Consider the following 18,047-nt stretch of genomic DNA (forward strand, 5'->3'; position numbering starts at 1 on the left):
CACTCCCCTCCCTTTCTCCTTGTGTGGTTACTACGATCGTGAATGAACTCCCAAGCTCCAGGTGAACACATCTCCCGAACTCAAAGTATATTTAAGGTTTACACCCCTCACTCCTTGCCATTTAGCCACATTTAGACAAAGCAATGAAGACAACTCCAAAGACAAGGATGTCTCAAAAGGCCTACGTTTCACCTGTGCTGCTGGGAAAGCATCTCAGTGACACGCGGGAGGAGGCAGCAGGCACTGAGGGGGAGGTGGGTGGCAGGTGGCCCCTCCCGGCAGAGAGGAAGCTAGGTGTACAGGACAAGAGCCCTCCTTACCTTGATAGGGACCGTGGCTGGGGCCACCTCAGCTCTCGGCTACAGCAGCAGCTCCTCCTCTGAGGCCTCAGATGACACCTGATGTGGTGGGACTAAGGACGATGCCCTGGTGACATCATAAAGCAAAGGTTGTGATGCAATGGCACTGTGGCCCATGATGCCTCCCAGCAATGGGTCAGGGGGTCCATCAAGACAGATGGCAGCTTAATTTTTCCCTAAAATTTCTGTCCTGAAGGTCCAACAGCCCTCCTTAGTACATGCAAATGTGTCCACCTCATCAGCATTCTTGACAGGGACTCACCCGCACACACAGCTCTGAATCCCCTCAGTCCCCAAGGGAGGACCTGACCCACCCCCAACAGGGGTGCTTGGCAGGCAGCTTTCGAACACGGGGTCCCGGGCCAACCGAGGTCAGTGGGGGAAGGTGCAAAGGTCGTGACTGAAGGGAGAGAGCACTGTGCTTCTTTTCTGAACGTATTTGACCTGGTTCAATTTTGCTTTTGGCAACATAACAATATATTGGTTTTATTCCCTCGCTGCCCCCCACCCCACAAAAAAAAAGAGTTAAATTTCCTTACATCTTTACACAGAACTCTTGGTACAAAATTGGTAGAGAATGCAGGGTTTTGGCTTCTGAGACCAGTTGTGAACCCAAGAAATTGCATGGAGTTTCAGAGAGAGTATATTCTTGATATACTGATAAGTAGTAAATCTAAGGAAAACAAGTTCAAACATTTTATCATAAGAGGGATTATACTGAAGTTTTGAAAACACATTTCTTCCTAAAATTTACATTTTAATCCTATTTTTACTTCCTTTTCACAATAGAGAGAGCCTGATAAAGTAATGACAGAAGTCCAGGAAATGTGGCATTGCACCTCAAGCTGCCACTGATTGTAGAATAACAGGGTGGCCCGATCCTGGGGGCTGAGCCCCAGCCCCCTTCTTCTTCTACTTCTTGGGGCAGAAGTATGGACTCAGAGAGGTGCCCAGTATGCCCTAAAATGCATGCAGGTTCAAGGAGAAACCCAGATCTTTCACCTGGTCATCTCACGGCGACTGACAGCATAAACAGCACACAGTCCCGATGTGCAGTGAGGCCGCCTCAGGTTCCTCAATGGCTTCCCAGGGGGTACCACTCACAGCTGCCATGGCCACTGTCCCACCTGTGCTTTCCCACAGAGCGTTGCCCCACGGGGTCACAGACAGTCCTACACCAGTAGGATCTTCCTGTGTAGTCATGTCACCAAAGGTCACCGCTTTCTTGTTAGACTCATGTGCCTTACAAAGGCCCCATGAATGGCTACCATGCTCTCGTTAACAACTTCTGGTGGCAGGTTCCCAAAACCATGCCACACCGCATGGCAGCTGTGGCGCTGCAATACGTTTGGGCTACAGTGGGTCTGTCGCGCTTGAAACGCATCCGATCCCATGACACCGGGTTGCAGGTTGCTGACAGCTCTGTTTGCAGAACTCACAGCAGTTTCATTTGATCTGATATCTGACAGTACACAACTCTAATTCCTCAAAGGAGGAGCCCCAATACTGAAAGGCCTCCCCTGGAAAGAAAGCCAAGTGTTTATATACTTACGCTGCGTCATAGACTAAAATAACCTAGTCACTAACTAAACCAGGACCCTGGACACATGCTCTGCCTTCACCACCTCGGCCGCCAACAGCCAGGCCTGGGAAACTGCCCGATTCCTGACAGGCCGGCAGCTGCTGCTGGTGCCCGGGACGCCGTGGGGCTCCCAACAATCATCTTAAGCCATAAAACCCCAAATAAAACTCATGTTCCAAACATGACTCCCTGTTTCATTAATGCACAGTGCAAATGATGTCACAGCCCCGTCTCATCACCTACCTTGCTCTGCTCCGCAGGCCAGCTGGGAATTTGTGAATTTCATCCTGATCAGCCTCTTCCAAAGTACAGCCCAGATGAGTCCATCTGTGGGAAATAATGTGAACGGAGTGAACCACACTCTGTGTCACCTGTGGGGAACAACTAAAATCCATGCCCAGTCATCATTCCCAGCAGTATTTGTGGTCATCAGCATCACAGTGCACTAGACATGGGATCGGAGCTTCACAGCGGCCCAGAGACTGGGACACGGTGGGGTGACGATGGGGACACTGAATCACAAGGACCCAGACAGCAGAGTCCAAGGCCTGAAAAGACCCCAAACAGAGCTCCATACGAAGAGCAAAGAGCCTTTCGCGTCTCCTGCGCAGTTGCAGACTGGGAAGCAGCACCCCCTCCCTCCCTACCTCCTGGCCCTGCTCAGGCAGGAAGGCCCCAGGCCCAGTGCTGGCCAGGGCACAGCCCATAGTGCCACCTTCTGTCTGGGCTGCGGAGATGCACAAAGTGTCTGATAGGAAGCCAAGGCCTCCAGGTGAAGTTGGAAGTTTTTGTCCCCACTCGTTGTCATCGGTCCATCAGTCCTGCAGTCAGCGTCCTGCATGCTGCTGAGGCAGGCTGGGCAGGGGCACACACCCAGTCACTGCCTGCCATCTAGGAGCCCTTCTGCTTGTCCCCTGCAACTGTGAGTGTGTCCCCCTTCTGCAGGTCCCCACACAGAGTTGCTCTGACCATCAGCTCCCCTCTCCTGCCCTTCACCTCCTCGCCTGGCTCTCCATTCAAAGCCGCCATTAAAACTGCATCATCCTCCTGTGGAGAAGAGCCCTTCCAAAAATTGATGACGTCACCCCCACCAGTCATTACCACACAGGCTTCATTAAGAATGAAAGATAGAAAGTATTTCCCAAAGCTTGTTTCCCAGATGCTCTCCAAATTCTTGACTAAAACTGCAGCCACACCCCGAGTATTACTGTGTTTTGGTTTGCAATGTGAGCATGACCGAGTGCAGCTGCTAGGGTCAGAAACTGTGGCCCCCCATGGAAAATGGGGAAGAAAGGGCCAGGCACCGTGTGGAGCTTATTCTGTGCGGACACCTGTGAGCCTCGAGACAAAAGCCATAGTTTGAGCCAAAGGCAGACAAATTCCTCTCAAGCAACACAAAAATAAGGGCAGAATTGGGCTTTGTCGAAACTGGAGGCCCTACAGTTTGGGGGTGAGGGGGCTATGCAAGGAGAAGAGCCCGTGTCTACATTTAGAAAAGGAAAGGAAATCACAGCAAATTACATACTTTAAAAACCTGACCAAAAGAACACACATCACAATATCCAAAAACAATGCTTTAGAAGAACTGCCAGACACTCCTCAAACATCCCTTTTCCCACAGTTTCTCAGCCTGGTGTCTTTGCCTCTTCATGTGACAATTTGTGCACCATTTTTTGTGATGAAACCGGAAAGTATCATAATTCAGCCTTTCCTTCGTCTGCTCTTATAGATTTGTTTTCACTACGAACAGTCCAAAATGGGTTCTGGTAGCTTCATATCCAGTTACTGGTCTAAACTCTTAACTATTCCTAGAAGGCATCCGTACCCCAAGAGCGGTACCGTCACCACACACAAGGGCAGCACCCTTGTCTGTGCCCCAACCAGGCCCTTTGCTCTGCCCCTGATTTCACAAGTGCCTGCCGCCTGCTGAGGCCGCCCACCGGGCAGGGGAGTGATGGATGGAAGGTGCTGGCGGCGGAAGCGGTCCCGCCAGGGCTTTGCTGTTCACCCACAGATGTGAGCACTGACATCAGAGCCATGGGCTTCTCGGTGAAGCTGAGCAAGACCTAGGAGGTGGGGGCAGCAGAGAAAGGTGGGGAGTGGCAGCAGGAGCCCAGGAAGCTCGTACGTGGGAGCTTATGAAGGAGAAGCTGGGACGTGCACCTTGTCTATGAAGTGCACAGAGGCACAGGGGAGAAGTTGGGGGGAGGCCCCGGTGCATCAGCAGGGCAGGGCCAGTCGGTGCGGTGAGGAGTGAGGAGGAAGAGAGCAGGTGGAAGGCCCAGCCAGAAGCAGAGGCACCTGGGAGGAGCAGGCACACGGAAGGGGCCTATCAGTTGACCTTTGGCTTCACGGAGAGTGGAGACTACGGCTGTGAATGAGGAAGAAAGAGGAGATGATAGAGGGGGCAATGTGGACTCCAGCAGAGACCCAGCAACAAGGACGAGCAAGAGGACATGAGGATGATGGTGGAGAAAGAAGGAAGTGAGGAGCTCACCGCCCGGGCTCCCCCTCAAGAGAGAGGTGGCTTCGGGCACACGTGCCAGCAGATCAGGCACTTCAGAGGCAGAGCCCTGACAGTGCCCCTTTTAATCACATGCAGCGAACTAGAGGCATGGACGCCACAGCAGATCCTGTCGCCTCTCACACTGACGGCAGGGCGCTGCCGGTCCACGTATGCCGCTGCGCGTTCACCCTCATCACCCCTGTAGAGCAGGCACTGAGGGGTCCACATTGCAGAGAAGGGGTTTGTGCCCTGTGGGCCGTGGTGTCAACACTCTCCCCACTCCTCCTCAAGAGGATACTGGGAACCGGCACTTGGGCCCCAAGGCAAACTTCCCCTCCTTCCTGCCACTGCACCCTTCACGGAGCCTGTCGTCTGCACAGCAGGGTCGGTCCACAGCCAGGAAAAAGGTGGTCTGGCTCTGATGTGGTCCCCCTCCAGGTGCTGATGGGTGAAGCTCTTTGATTCCGCCTCTGACCGTACTCATAGAACCGAGCTCCTCCCAGGGGACAAAGGTAGATTCTGCCCCTTTGACCCTGGGCCTTTCCATGATCCAGTGAGTAAATCATAGCAGGACCTGCAGTCCCAGGATTAGCTCCCAGCAGGAAATGCTCCTCATCCCCTCCTGGCCCAGGCCTGTCCCTGAGCGAACAGCTCCACCAGAGTTGGGATCCCACGGATCGTGGCCAGTGTGCCCTGAAGGGAAGGTCAAAATGAGAGGGTGAGATGGTCGGCCAGGTTCACAACTGACTCGTGGGACCAGGAAAGCAGAGAATGAACCTTGTGTCAACCGTGTTCCAGACCCCAGCCTGGGTGTGACGGTGGTCGCCACTCAGCATCTGACACAAACTCCTGCTGCGGGCACAGGTGACAGCTGCTCAGACGACAAACATCTGCTCCTGCTGCCAGAGTCCTGCAGCCATCGCTCACTGACTAATAAACCTCCAGACCGCGAATACCCAGCCCATGGTCAGTTAACGTCCTTGTCTGCCTTAAAGAAAGCTCTTCCGCTTGGGCCTCCGTGATTTGGCCTCAGAACTGGGGCTGAGAGCAGTCACTGAAAGATGCTGTTCGGCCCGCTTGCTCCCAGGCCCTCCCTCTCCCCGTAGTCCCGGCTGCTGGGGCAGGATGGGCTCAGCCGTGGCAGCTCCGTGCCGTGGCTCCCCGCCGGCCACACTCTGGGCAACGCCCCCACCGTGTCTCATTTGCTATGGGTCTAAGTTCAGATCTTCAGGCTGCAGGCTCCACTGGTCCCATTCATGCCTCTAGGTCCATCCACAGAACGACCCGTCTGCCACTGGGTCCTGCCCATGGTGACTTCTTGGAGTAGCCCGTTTGGGACACAGGTGGGCAGGGCTTGCAGGTCTGAGGACACGGTACTCCAGGAGAGGGTGCAGGTGGGCGGCACCCATGAGGAGCAGAGTGACAGAGCACGCGATAAGCTACAGCTAAGCCCCAAAGACGACAAGTGAAAACCTGCAAATAATAAATCTTTAGTATGGTATTAGGGCATGAAGTTAATATAGAAAAAAAACATAGTTTTAGAAGTTATAATGGAAGAAACTAGCCCTCTTTAATTTGCCTAAAACAATGATGAGGTAATACCTAGGAATAAACTGAACATCTGTAGAAGAAACATTTATAAATATCCTCAAAAGCTCATATCAGAAAAATAATATCAGGGCAAAAACTTACAATAAAATTCATTAGGAAGGGTCAACATCTGGAATGTCAATTTCCCCAACTTATTGTATAATTTAATGCAACTTCAATAAAAATAAAAATCCATATCCATGTTTTTCTGGATCTTTGTGTTTTAATTCTTTTATTGTGGGGCAAGGACTAGACAATCTGACTCTAAAGTTCAAATAGAAAAAGAAACAAACAAGAATAGACAACGTCCTCTAAAGAAAGAGTTCAGAGAGGGAGGCAGCCCCACTGGTTCCTAAATGACATCATGGTCCTAGTACAAACTGTGCTGTGCTGGCTCATGAATAGACATGAGGAACAACAGACAAACACAGAAAGAACAGGAAACAAAATATGGGGGAAATTAATATATAATAAAGGTGACACATCAAATAAGTAGTAAAAAAATGACTGTGATAAATGACATTTAGGACAACTGAGTCAGTATCTAGCAAAATAAATTTTAAAAAGTTGCACCCATATCTCACTCTGTTCATCAAAATAAATTCCAAATAAGTCATTTTTAAGTGTTAAAAGTAAAATCATCAAAGTACTGAGAGTAACCACGAGCACATTCCTTTACGGCATTGTAGTCAATGAAAGACTTTTAATTAAAACTGAAAACCCAAATGCAGTAAAAGAATTCATAGATTAAACTGCATAACAATAAAACTTCTACATGAAAAACCTGCCACCAGCATATTTATAAATCAAGATAGACAACAAAGAAATATATATACTTCTACAGACAGACAACAGTCTGGTGATTAACAGAGAGAAATGGGGTGGGAGTGAAGGGGGATAAATGCTCAGGGAGGGAGACCCAGCTTGTCTTGATGAACACAGAATGCTGTATTCAGATGACGCATTATAGCATGATATCCCTGAAACATGTATAATTTTATTAACAAACGTCACTCCAAGAAATTCAATAAAATTATATTTTATCACCTATTACGACCTGTACCCTTAATATGTACAGAGCTCCTAGAAATCAATAAAAACGACAAACCTCAGCAGCCCAACAGATAACTGGGCTACCCCTTTCACAAGCTACTCCATTGAAGAGAAAATACATAACGATGCTCAGCCTTGACACGCGGGTCTCGGGCCCAGCACTGGCAGGAGAGAGACCAACTCCTGAGCACAGCGCGGCAGGCCTGAGGCGAGCCTCCCGGCCACCTTGGGAAACTCCCGAGCGCTGCGCGACAGGCCTGAGGCGGGCTCTCGGGCCACCTTACCCGCTCACAGGCGAGCCTGCAAAGACACCCTGGCTGGCTCCGACAGGCACCGAAGGAACGCGCCGTGCGGGGGCCCGCTGCTGCAGGGAACGGGAGCCTCTGCCCCACCCCATTAGACCAGCTGTGGATACGGAAAAACAAGACAACACACAGAGGCTGAACTGACATCTCCACAAAAGAATTCAAGATAAAGTGGGTAGAGTGACTCTCAATCAACTAGCCAGAAGGAAGATCCTAACAAAAAGCATCTGAAATAGAACCAGACAGCATAAACAAACGATATAAAAGGTACCCCAAGGACATCAGGCTCAGGAGATCAAAGAGACTGCACCACTGAAAGCCCCAGATCTCCCATAAAGAATCTCATACCACAAAGGTGGGAAGGCAAAGCAGACAAATCCAAACAACAAAAACAAACAAGAAGAATCCAACATGGTAAGACGCAGAAACAACCTCTCGATGAAAAGAAAAGAGGAATCCCCAGAAAGAGAGGGAGATGGAATAGACATAGCCCAAATGTCAGACACGGAATTCAAAACTATGGTGGTGAAGAAGCTCAATAGGCTCGAAAACCGCAAAAACAACTATGACAGCCTCCCAAGGACGTTACCAACAGCTCCAAGAAAATTACAGGCAACTTGCAGAGAACGACACCAGCATAAAAAAGGACAGAGAAACTATCAACAAGAACCAGGAAGAAATGAAGAATGCAATCTCTGAACTGAAAAGCACAGCAGAATCAGTCAAAAACAGACTAAACGAAGCAGAGGATCGTATTAGTGAGTTAGAGGATAACGTAGGAAATAATTCTCAAATGATACAGCAAAATGAAAAAAGATTGAGAAAAATATGAACAAGATATAAGGGAATTACAGGATAGCATGATAAGAAATAATATCAGGATCATCGGAATAAGAGAGGGAGAAGAAAAGGAGCATGGAATTGAAAAACTGATAGGAGAAATAGTGACAGAAAATTTTCCAAACCTGATGAGAGAAAAAGTTATGCAAGTCCAAGAAGCACTGAGAGTTCCAATAAAGTGGAACCCCCCAAAACCCACTCCAAGGTCGTCGGCAGCCATCCGTCTCGAGAGACGATGGTGTAGCTTCTCAAGAGTCCATCTGCACCGCCGAGAATGGCCGTGCAGTCCGACTTGGGAGTGGCACGGTATCTGTCTCCTCCCGTGTCGAATCGACATCTTGCGATGACGCTGGAGCGTCCTCTCCAGTGAAGCCGAAGCTACAGAGCCTGGGCAGGGTGATATGGAGGGTCTGCTGTTGCCCATGCAGCAGACCCCCCCTCTCTTCGCAGCTGAAGGATCCAAGGGAAAGACGGAGTCAATACAGCTTGGCTTCAGGTGCGCCGCAGGAGTTGCCGGTGTTGACTGCAACGTCAAACCGCCTTAGGGACTCCGGCTCCGGATTTTCTGTCGGGGTTTACTCCCTTAGCCTTTCCCCTGAAGAGGTATGCCGCAAGGCAGCGGAGGTTTTTTGGAGTCAGAGTTTTCCTTCTCTGACACTCCAAGGTACATCATAGTTAAAATGGCAACATTCCAAGACAAAGAGAGAATCCTAAAAGCAGCAAGAGAAAAACAGCAAATAACTTACAAGGGAGCTCCAATAAGGCTATCGACCGATTTCTCAACAGAAACATTACAAGCCAGAAGGGAATGGTCAAAACTATTTCAAGCAATGAAAACCAAAGGCCTACAGCCAAGAATACTCTACCCAGCAAGGCTCTCATTCAAAAGAGAAGGTGAAATAAGGAGTTTCTCAGACAAAGGAAGACTGAAAGAATACATCTCCACCAAACCAGCATTGCAAGAGATGCTAAAGGGAATGTTCTAAGAAAAAGGAAGAGAAAAAACAAAAAAAGAGTAGAAGAACAGAGATACAAAGGGAAATGAATAAATACATGTCAATAATAACCTTAAATGTAAATGGATTAAATGCCCCGATTAAAAGACATAGGGTAACGGAATGGATAGGAAAACAGGACCCACATATTTGCTGTCTACAAGAAACACACCTCGAAACAAAAGATTTACATAGACTGAAAGTAAAGGGATATAAAAAAATATTCCAAGCAAACAGACCTGAAAAAGAAAGCTGGGGTAGCAGTCCTCATATCAGACAGAACGGATTTCAAAGCAAGGGCAATAAAAAGAGACAAAGAAGGACATTTCATAATACTTAAAGGAACAATCCATCAAGAAGATATAACACTGATAAACATATATGCACCCAACACAGGAGCACCCAAATACATAAAGCAAATACTAGAAGACCACAAGAAGGATATTAACAACAACACACTCATAGTAGGTGACTTCAACACTCCAGTATCAACAATAGACAGATAATCCAAGCAAAGAAACACCAAAGATATACAGGCGTTGAACAACACACTAAACCCCATGGACTTGACTGATACATATATAGAACTTTTCACCCCAAAGAAGCAAAATATACATTCTTTTCAAAGGCACATGGGACATTTTCAAAGATAGACCACATAATAGGACACAAAACAAGCCTCAACAAATTCAAGAAAATTGAAATCATATCAAGCATCTTTTCAGACCACAATGCCTTGAAACTAAAAATCAACCTCAGGGAAAAAAAATCAAAGACGCCCAAACTCATGGAGAATGAATAACACGCTCTTAAATAATGAATGGGTTAACAATGACATCAAAGAGGATATCAAGAAATTTCTAGAAACTAATGACAATGAACACACAACAGCACAAAACCTATGGGACACAGCAAAAGCAGTCCTAAGAGGGAAGTTCATAGCAATACAGGCATATCTGAAAAGACTAGAAGAATCTCAAATAAAAAATCTAACCCTAAAGCTACAAGAACTAGAACAACAACAACAAACAAAGCCTAGGGCAAAAAGAAGAAAGGAAATCATCAAGATCAAAGCAGAATTAAATGACATAAAAACTAAACGAACAATCCAAAAAATCAACAAAAAACTAGGAGCTGGTTCTTTGAAAAAATAAACAAAATCGACAAGCCTCTAGCCAGGCTCATCAAGAACAAAAGAGAGAAGACCCAAATAAACAAAACCAGAAATGAAAGAGGAGAAATCACGACTGATACCTCAGAAATACAAACAATTATAAGAAATTACTACAAACAACTATATGGCAACAAATTTGACAACCTAGTAGTAATGGACAGATTTCTAGAAACATATAACCTTCCAAAACTGAATCAAGAAGAAGTAGAAAGTCTCAACAGACCGATAACAAAGAAGGAAATTGAAACAGTAATCAAAAATCTCCCTGCACACAAAAGCCCTGGACCGGATGGCTTCACAGGTGAATTTTACAAAACATTTAGGGAAGGACTAACTCCCTCCCTGCTCAAACTGTTCCAAAAAATCCAAGAAGAGGGAAAAATCCCAAACTCTTTCAATGAAGCCAGGATTACCCTAATCCCAAAACCAGGTCAAGACACAGCAAAGAAAGAAAACTACAGGCCAATATCACTGATGAACATAGGTGCTAAAATCCTCAATAAAATTTTGGCAAACCGGATCCAGCAATACATTAAAAAGATCATACACCATGATCAAGTGGGATTCATCCCAGGGATGCAAGGATGGTTTAATATTCGCAAATCAATAAATATAATACATCACCTCAACAAAATGAAGGACAAAAATCATATGATCATATCTATAGATGCAGAAAAAGCATTTGATAAAGTACAACACCCATTTATGATGAAAACACTCAGCAAAATGGGAATAGAGGGAGCATACCTTAACATAATTAAGGCTATATATGAGAAGCCTAAAGCCAACATCATACTCAATGGACAAAAACTGAAAGCATTCCCCCTGAAATCAGGAACTAGACAAGGCTGTCCACTCTCCCCACTTCTATTCAACATAGTGCTGGAAGTCCTAGCCACAGCAATCAGACAAGACAAAGAAATAAAAGGCATCCAAATTGGGAAAGAAGAAGTAAAACTATCACTATTTGCAGACGACATGATAGTATACCTAGAAAACCCTATAAACTCCACTAAAAGACTACTCAATATAATAAGTGAATTTGGCAAAATAGCAGGGTACAGAATAAATATACAGAAATCTAAGGCATTTCTGTACACCAACAATAAAATATCAGAGACAGAGGCAAAAAAGAAAATACCATTTACTATAGCAATAAGAAAAATAAAGTACCTACCAATAAACTTAACCAAAGAGATAAAAGACCTGTACACTGAAAATTATGCAACATTGAAGAAAGAAATTAAGGAAGATACAAATAAATGGAAGCAAATACCATGTTCTTGGATGGGAAGAATCAACATCATCAAAATGGCCATACTACCCAAAGCAATGTACAGATTCAATGCAATCCCTATTAAAATACCAATGACATATTTCACTGACCTAGAACAAATCCTCCAAAAATTCATATGGAACCAAAAAAGACCCCGAGTAGCAAAAGCAATCTTGAAACAGAAGAACACAGCAGGAGGAATCACAATACCAGACATCAAACAATACTATAAAGCCACTGTGATCAAAACAGTCTGGTACTGGCGTAAGAACAGACATACAGATCAGTGGAACAGAATTGAAAGCCCAGAAATAAACCCAGGCTTCTATGGTCAACTAATCTTTGATAAAGGAGGAAGGAACATCAAATGGAGTGAGAAGAGCCTCTTCAACAAATGGTGCTGGGAGAACTGGATAGGGACCTGCAAAAAAATGAAACTAGACCACCAACTTACACCACACACGAGAATAAACTCAAGATGGATTAAAGACTTAAATGTAAGCCGTGACACCATAAAAGTCCTAGAGGAAAACATAGGCAGGACAATTTCAGATATCCCACGTAACAATATCGACACGGATACATCTCCTAAGGCAAGAGAAATAAAGGAAAAAATAAACAAATGGGACTACATCAAACTAAAAAGTTTCTGCTCAGCAAAAGAAAACATCAGCAAGATGAAAAGGAAACCAACCATATGGGAAAACATATTTGCCAATGATATCACAGACAGGGGACTGATCTCCAAACTATAGAAAGAGTTTATATGACTCAACATCAAGAAAACAAACAACCCAATTAAAAAATGGGCCAAGGACCTGAACAAACACTTCTCCGAAGAGCACATACAGAAGGTCCATAGGCACATGAAAAAATGCTCAACATCATTAGCCATCAGGGAGATGCAAATAAAAACCACAATGAGATACCACCTCACACCAGTCAGAATGGCCATCATCAACAAATCAACAAACAAGTGCTGGCGAGGATGCGGAGAAACGGGAACCCTACTGCACTGTTGGTGGGAATGCAGACTGGTGCAGCCACTGTGGAAAACAGTGTGGAATTACCTCACAAAACTAAAAATGGAACTGACTTTTGAACCAGCAATTCCACTGCTAGGATTATACCCGAAAAACCCTAAAACCCTAATTAAAAAAAAACCTATGCACCCCTAAGTTCATAGCAGCCCTGTTTACAATAGCCAAGTGCTGGGAACAGCCTAAGTGCCCATCTGTAGATGAGGGGATCAAAACACTGTGGTACATTTACACAATGGAGTACTATGCAGCAGACAGAAAAAAGGAACTCCTGCCATTTGCGACAACATGGATGGAACTAGAGAGAATTGTGCTTAGTGAAATAAGCCAGGCAAAGAAAGCAAAATACCATATGATATCACCTAATACAGGAAACTAAAGAGCAACACAAACAAACGAACTAAATAGGCAAAGACTAGAATACTAGTCAGTAGGGGGGAGGGGGAGGGAAAGAAGAAGGATAAGTAAGGGAAGGTCTAGTCAAGGAACGTGTATGAAGGACTCATGGACATGGACAACGGGGAGGGATATGATTGTGGGAGAAGGGATGGGCTGGGTGGGGGGAGCAATGGGGGAAAAATGGGACAACTGTAATTGAAAAACCAAAAAATAAAAATGAAAAAAAATGATACTCAGCCTTATTAATAATAGAAAAACTTTTAGATTGGCAAAAGTCAAACATTTTTGTAACAGTTAATGAGACTGGAGATAGAGACATTTTTACATTAATACATTAGATGAGTAAATTTTGTAATGCATTTGGAGACTAATTTGAAAAAAGCTATAAAATTACAAGGGCACATATCTTTGGAACAATTTTACTCCTAGGAATTGATACTAAATATATGTGCTAAATGACACAGATCAAGGCTTTTAGTGCAGCATCATTTGTTATAACAAAGGATTTGAAACGTTAAGTGTTCATCAACAGAAAACATTCATACAATGAAATGCTATGTACCTCTGAAAAATGGAAAAGTATTCCACATACTACTATGGAGGACTTTCCTATATATACCATTAAACAAAAGAGCCAGGTAGAGTACAGTACATACAATATCCTATTACTAGTGTAAAACAGAGAGGGTGCAAGTGAGCCCCCCCAGTTCTATTTCTTTATATATACACACGTTAGGAAACTCAGAGTACACAAGAAACTAATCACATGCCTATCCTTAACACAGAAAGATCTCCAAGAAATCAATAAGAAAGAATTTCTTACACAGAGGAATATAGACAAACTGAGCAGAGGAGGAGAGACGGAAGGCAGACTTTATAATGAATGCATTTTCAGGTTTTTTATTTCTGAGTCATGTGAATTACTGCACATTCAACAATTTAACGCGTTAAGCACTCAGCCTGTTTTGTCTCCCTTTCCGTTTAGCCCCCACATCCGATTTCACCGATAGCTGGCGGCCGGAGATCTGTGTAAGTTTGCCGTAAGACTGCATGTATAACTTCAGATATATTTCTTGTATGTATTTATTTCAATCTGTACTCTGTATTCTTTTAGAAATGCTTTCTAAATACTTTAGAAAAGTATACCGTCAGTCACCAGTGACTGATGCGGTCTGATCGGAAAGTACAGTGCCAGTCACCGGTGACAGACACGGCGCTTAATGTCTTAAACTTAATTTTTTAGAAGGTAAATTTATATTTTTAATTTAAATGACATTTTCTTTTACCTTTGGGTCTCCAAAAAATATTACTATTTTCCAACTAAACAGATTGCCATTGATCTCCGGTTATTTTAGAATTATAGATAAAAAGGTAATACAAATATGTGGTTTGTATTTACTAACAGGTCAAGCCAACAGGGACTCAGCCAAAGCACTTTACCAGCTAGTGCCTTGGGACCCAGTGTTTGATCACATCCTGCAGAGCCTAGACAACTTCATCCATCATCGCTGTAAGACCCAAGGCCCGTTCAGCAGGCGAAAGGAGCTGGGCATCTCCGGTCACTACTTCCAGCTCCCAGCCCAGGCGCGGTTCACTGAGAACGCACAGGGATGCACAGACTCAGTGCGTGGACTCTGACAAACCGACCCTCTGCCGTGGACAAGGTGGGGGACAGCAGGCAGACGTCTGCCCGGTGGGAGAGTTTACGCCCTCTGCCTGCTGTCCCTTTGGCCTCAGCAGAGTTGCTCTGACCCAGACATTAGAAGCCCACCCAGTCCTTTCTGGGGGCCAGTGAGTGGCCAGCCAGTAAAAGGTCAGAGCTACTCAGGAAACAGCAGGTGTGGGAACTCTGTGCTCATCTCAGCAATCTGACACTCCAACCCTGCAGGGCTGAGCAAAGCTACTCACCGGCCTGCCACACTCTGCCTGTGTCCCTGTCACTCAGACTTCTCCATCCTCACGTTCACCTTCAGGCCTCAGCATCCAGGTCAGGAGCCTTGCTGACCATACAGCTAACCTGACCACTTGGTCTCTCGGACCAGAGTCAAGTCCCTGCTGAAAATCCTACCTGCCCAGCTCGAGCTCTGACCTGTACTGAGTCCTGATGGCCATGAAGGACAGCCACATGTGAAGTTGTAGGGAGGAACCGTTGTGATAAGTCAAATCACTTACATAAGGCATCGGTGCACACAGGAACCCCCTGCTCTGGTCACGACGACCACGCTGCTTCTTTCGCTCCCTAGGCCTGTTTCCGTGTCTTGGCTTCAGTCTGCGTGGGTTCTGCTGGAACCTGCAGTGTCTGCTGTCCTTGTCCCTTAATGTAGAGACACCCCTGGCTTTGGAAGCCAGCCTGGCCCTGGGCTGCCCGCTAACCTCTCCAGGTACCCTGCTCCTACCCCATTGATGCCCCCCAGCTCTGCCTCCTGTCCCCTGGGCCCCTCTGAAAAATCTTGTGGTCCCATCACCCCCCCAACACACAGACACAGGGAATAACTCCCAACTGTCCCTCTCCCCTCTTTCAGCAACACCTGGACAACCCACACGGACCTGGGCCTGGAGACGCTGTGGGACCTCATGGTGAGATGGTAGGTGAAGGGCACAGCACACACCTGGATGTGAAAGAGTTCCCCTTTCTGCGGGGGTGCAGCTCACATCCCAGCAGATGCTCCCACCAAGCAGCCAGGCCTTGGTGACCTCTGCTGCATCCCTACGACAACCAGGCACACAATCCAGTAAGTTCTAGAACACATGTGGGTGGGGTGGGGAGAGACTTCTTATGGCCACAAGGAGACCCCGGGGTGGGGGAGGGGAGGAGATCCCAGCTGCCTCCTGGACTCTGGACATCACAGAGCATCCACCTGAAACATGGTGGCGGGCAGAGGTGGGGACCCCTTCTCAGTGCAAAAACCATGGCAACAGGTGGAAACACACGGGGACTGTCTAAAGGGAAGCTCCTCTCAGGAGTGATGATCTGATGCTAACAGGTGTGACCTGTCAGGAGGTGCTAGGTTGTCACAGCCCCTCTCCCCCTCAGAAGGGACATGCCCACAGTTCCAACACATTCAAGACAGAAGTGTGTTCCATGTTTCCGGGACTCAAAGAAGTTTCAGTTACACTTAGGTGTTTTCTTTCCAATGAAACCGGCAGATACTTTAAAATACCCTGTCTGGGGAAGGATGTAACACGTATCATCTTATAAACTGTTAGTAAGACTGCAACTGGGTGTAAGGTTTTGGAAGCACCCAGAAATGGAAAGCTTTATAGATATCACCCAATTTAAAGTTCTAGGAATTTGTTCAAAACACTCATTTCCTAAGGCTGTGGCACATTCTAAAACATACAACATCCATGAAGGACCCTTAAATGCTGGACCACCCAAGTGTATCCACAGAACCCCATATTCCCACACGCTAAAATCACAAACAGTATGTTAAAACACCATGTACCATAATTTTCCCTAAATAAATATTCCTCTCAAAGTAAGAAACAGAACTGCATCCAAGTGCTCCTTCCAAAACGGGTGTGAGCCACACACCTGCTTACCACGCGCAGGAAGTCCTGCCTCTGCCGGGAGCACGGTCCTCTCCGCCCACTGCCAGCATCTCGGCCCCGAGGAGCCACCTGCAGGGACGGGCGTGTGCAGCTCGAGCTGATGTTTCCGAGCACAGCCAGCACCTCCGCTGTGGCGCTGGGACAGCACCGAGCTCAGATGCGGATGCTGCAGAGTTCAGGGACTGGCTGGGCCACCAGTGGGTCAGAAGATGACTCCCTTGGGCAGGTTCCATCGCCATCCTCCTCTGGCTGCCACACTCGGACCTGTGAGACTATGAATCCGGGGGAGCACAGCCACCTCTCCGCCTGATTTTAGTCACCGGCACAACTGTTAAACACGGCGGGTGTTCTGTCCTGCAGACTTAACTGTGTGACCTGCCATCAGACAGACCAGCACGTGCACAGAGATTACTGAGGCTCATCGGGTAACTCCTCCTGGGAGCTGGCAACATGTTATACACTTTAAAACACAGACAATGACTGGGTCTGTGAGCCCAATGTGCTTAATTAATTTTTTAACAATTTTCAGTATGACACTTACTTCTCAATAACAGGAAGGTTATCCAAGTCATCAAAATACAATGATACTCAGCGATACGGTGTTGCAGCTTATACCTGATTTTTATCAATACAGAGTCATAGGCATTTGTTTCAGAATTGACATCTAATATGAAAAAATATATTTAAATACACAGGACAATAATTAAGATTCCCAATTAGCACCTGTACAACATAGTTAAGTGATTGGTTAATGAGCAAAGCACTTAATCTGCACCTTAGTTTCCTTAAATATAAAGTGGAAAAGCCATTATCAGTGGCAGCGGAGAAAATCAACATACAATATGCTACAAGCAATGTGCTTTCTTGACAAAGACGAGCTGTGAATCTGCCTGCTGCTTCTGTGACCCCAAAGTTCTCTGTTAACACTCTTCTCCTGAGAGCCAGACCCCCTTCCAATTGTCCACTGACTGCTTCTAGTGGATGTTCTCGGTCTCCGCAAAGGATCACCCTCGGTGGAGCCCTGAGCTGGGCCACCACCCCTCTCCCGCCCCATCCTGGGACACAGAGCCCAGGGGTCCCTCCTCGGCACCTCCTCATCCAACAGCCAGTGCATCACCCTGGGAACCGGACACGGGCCCACGGGAGGACCCTTCTCCCACACAGCACAGACGGCCACGCCTCCAGGGTTCTCTGGGCTCTGCACATCCGCCCAGAAGACGCCTTCCTGCTGGTGTCACCGCTCTCCAGCGACCCCCAGACCTGGTCTTCTCAGGGGCTGCGTCCCTCCTCACCTGTGCATTCTCCTTGACCTTTGTGCTGACCCTACCACTTCCTGGCACAGGGCGGTCTCACCGATGAATTTCTGCATCGGCGAC

This window comes from Furipterus horrens, unplaced genomic scaffold, assembly GCF_987537825.1.
Source record: "Furipterus horrens unplaced genomic scaffold, mFurHor1.1.pri manual_scaffold_4, whole genome shotgun sequence".
Taxonomy (NCBI): domain Eukaryota; kingdom Metazoa; phylum Chordata; class Mammalia; order Chiroptera; family Furipteridae; genus Furipterus; species Furipterus horrens.